General features: G+C 37.6%; 2 protein-coding genes across 3 annotated transcripts in view; one reads left to right on the top strand and one right to left on the bottom strand.

The window, feature by feature from the left end:
* The window catches only part of LOC144964162 (focadhesin-like), a 377,317-nt gene that overhangs the window by 259,381 nt on the left and 115,436 nt on the right, over positions 1 to 2,500 (bottom strand). The gene's annotated exons all lie outside the window — the stretch shown is intronic.
* The window catches only part of LOC144964163 (FMRFamide receptor-like), a 69,479-nt gene that overhangs the window by 7,345 nt on the left and 59,634 nt on the right, over positions 1 to 2,500 (top strand). The window contains exon 1 of one of the 2 annotated variants that reach the window (XM_078898113.1): positions 1,797 to 2,037. The exons of the other annotated variant lie outside the window; for it this stretch is intronic. The gene's annotated coding sequence lies outside the window, so the exon portion shown is untranslated. Of the gene's footprint in view, positions 1 to 1,796; positions 2,038 to 2,500 lie in introns of those variants that run through there. 2 annotated transcript variants of the gene reach the window in all.

Here is a 2,500-nt window from a genome sequence, read left to right on the forward strand (position 1 = left end):
TAAATAATCATATAAACATTGAAATACGGACATTTTAAAAGCTTGGATTAATTTAACATCTCCTTATGTTTGTCGTCCAACATGGTTTCCCGGTTCGCAAATAGCCTTTAGCAGATGATGTCTCTACTTATATATGTTTTCTGTTAAAGAGATTAACTTTTGCGTTCCACGTATTCTCGTTACTTGAGTCGAGGAGTTATTCGATGATGAAACATACAGCAAGTTTGATATCAAAAAAGGATATGGTAAATATGTCGGAAAGGAAGAAATCTGAAGGGGGAGGGAGGGAGGTGGTAAACGATACTGGATTCGAGTTTTAAAGAACGATAGGAAATATCTAGCAACAAATATTTCTTGAGATCACAGAGCTGTAGTGGGCGATTGTCAAAGAAAAAGGCCAACGTCTGTCCAAAATATGACCAAAGAAATAGTAGAGCAGCTGGGTCAGACCCTAAACGATAGTTCCTCTTTGTCAGCCATGAGATTATACACAACAGAGTTTACCATTGAAACGATAATATCGACAAAATATCACTGGATACGACAGTCTAATCCAAGAGGTTCCGGTGCACAAGGCATGCCAGCCCAATGAATGCATATTTAAATTTACAAATAATCACAACTTATACGACATAATATACTCTTTAATTGTCTCTGGAGAATACCAGGCGTATCTACGTTTCTAAAAATAGAAAGTAAGAAAATACAAGAAGACAGAAACCGAAAACGTAACACTAATACTCCAGCAAAAAATAACCGCAAACCCATTGACCTGATAGATGGCATCATAGTCTGTCTTAATTAGTGTCGTGAACGGAGGAGTTCTGTGCCCAGGGGATTCCTGTTTGTCCCTATCACTCCCTAACTAGGTTGTGTGTTTCCAAAGGCGTAAGAATTCACAACATGACTTTGAAAGGGACTTCACTCGCTATGAATTATTGTGATGCCAGTCGAATAGCCATTCAATTGACTGACAGTTTTTTTAAAGTTGTTATGTTGTAGGATGGATCTCAGTGACATAAAAAAACGTTTAATTGAATATATGTGTTTGAGTGTTTGTTTGCTTGTTTGAGCGAAGGGTTACATTTGGGAATAACAATGAAAGCCGAGAGAGAGAGAGAGAGAGAGAGAGAGAGAGAGAGAGAGAGAGAGGGGGGTCAGAGAGAGAGAGAAGAGAGAGAGAGTGAGAGAGAGAGATAGAGAGAGAGAGAAGGAGGGGGGGGGGGGCGAGCAATCTCTAACCAAATATTTACAAATTAGGCAAAACCAATATCATCAACATCATCATCATCATCACCATCGTCATTTTCATCATCATTATCACCACTACCACAACCACCTCCGCCAGCATAAAAAACACCATCACGACATCAAGCATCATCATCATCATCGTCGTCGTCGTAACAACATCATCATTATCAACATCATCATCATCATCATCATCATCATCATCATCATCATCATCATCATCATCATCATCATCATCATCATCATCAACAACAACAACAACAACAACAACAACAACAACAACAACACGACAATAACAACAATAAATAGCAGTAAAAGCAGCGGCAATCTAAAACATAACTCCATTCCTATAATTTTATTGTCACATTATTCATAGTCCTCGACACAATAAACTATAACAATAACAGCTAGTTTTGTTTTGTAGGTTTGTGTGGTTTTTTATTCTCTTTCTTCATATCATTATCATCATGCGACAAGAGACGAGAGTTAGTTAGCACGTGACTCAAAACAACTGATTTCATGCCGTGACATAAAACTTGACATTCTTAAGTGATAACATAGATGTTGACTCGGTTTCACCTCAACTTGAGATATTCTGACAGTTATTCGCCAATAAGAAAACATTTCTGTCACACAAGTAACGGAGGCAACAATGATTGTGGTCCAGTCTCAATCTACACTACCCCACACCACCATTTTGTGTGTGATTTTCTTTACTGTTGAAGGTGCAATAGTATGGATTGGATTGGAATAGATAGTCGTAGATTCGACTCACACAGAGAAGTATAGGTCATTAGACCATTTAACCCTTCGGATACATCGATATTAACCCCTGTGTTAACTCCTGTTAAAATTTCAATTCATGAAAAATTAACAAGACTTCTTATTCTTTTCCGAAAGGCTTTTTCATGAGAATGAACAGAAATTTCAAGCATTCCTCATTTGCTCATATTCTATACAGTATATAAAAGTATAGGGTTAAAAAAAAAAACATGAAAGCAAAACAATGAAATAAAATTGGACGGGTACTTTTGAAATGAGCGGCTTTGGGACATAAAAATATAGAGTACCCGACCCACACGAACCACTCTTGATCTCAGATCATTTATTTATTCCTCCGTCAATAAAATTAGATAGCTTTTTGACCGAATCGCTGGCAAATTCATGACCTCTCTGGTCTTGCCCTTCGTAAAAAGGAAGTCTGGGTCATATAAACCTAGTCAGATCGCAATCCCTTGCGTTCAACTATCTC

Source organism: Berghia stephanieae, chromosome 2 (genome assembly GCF_034508935.2).
Source record: "Berghia stephanieae isolate SIO BIC M18660-M18661 chromosome 2, UCSD_Bste_1.3, whole genome shotgun sequence".
NCBI classification, from domain to species: Eukaryota; Metazoa; Mollusca; class Gastropoda; order Nudibranchia; family Aeolidiidae; genus Berghia; species Berghia stephanieae.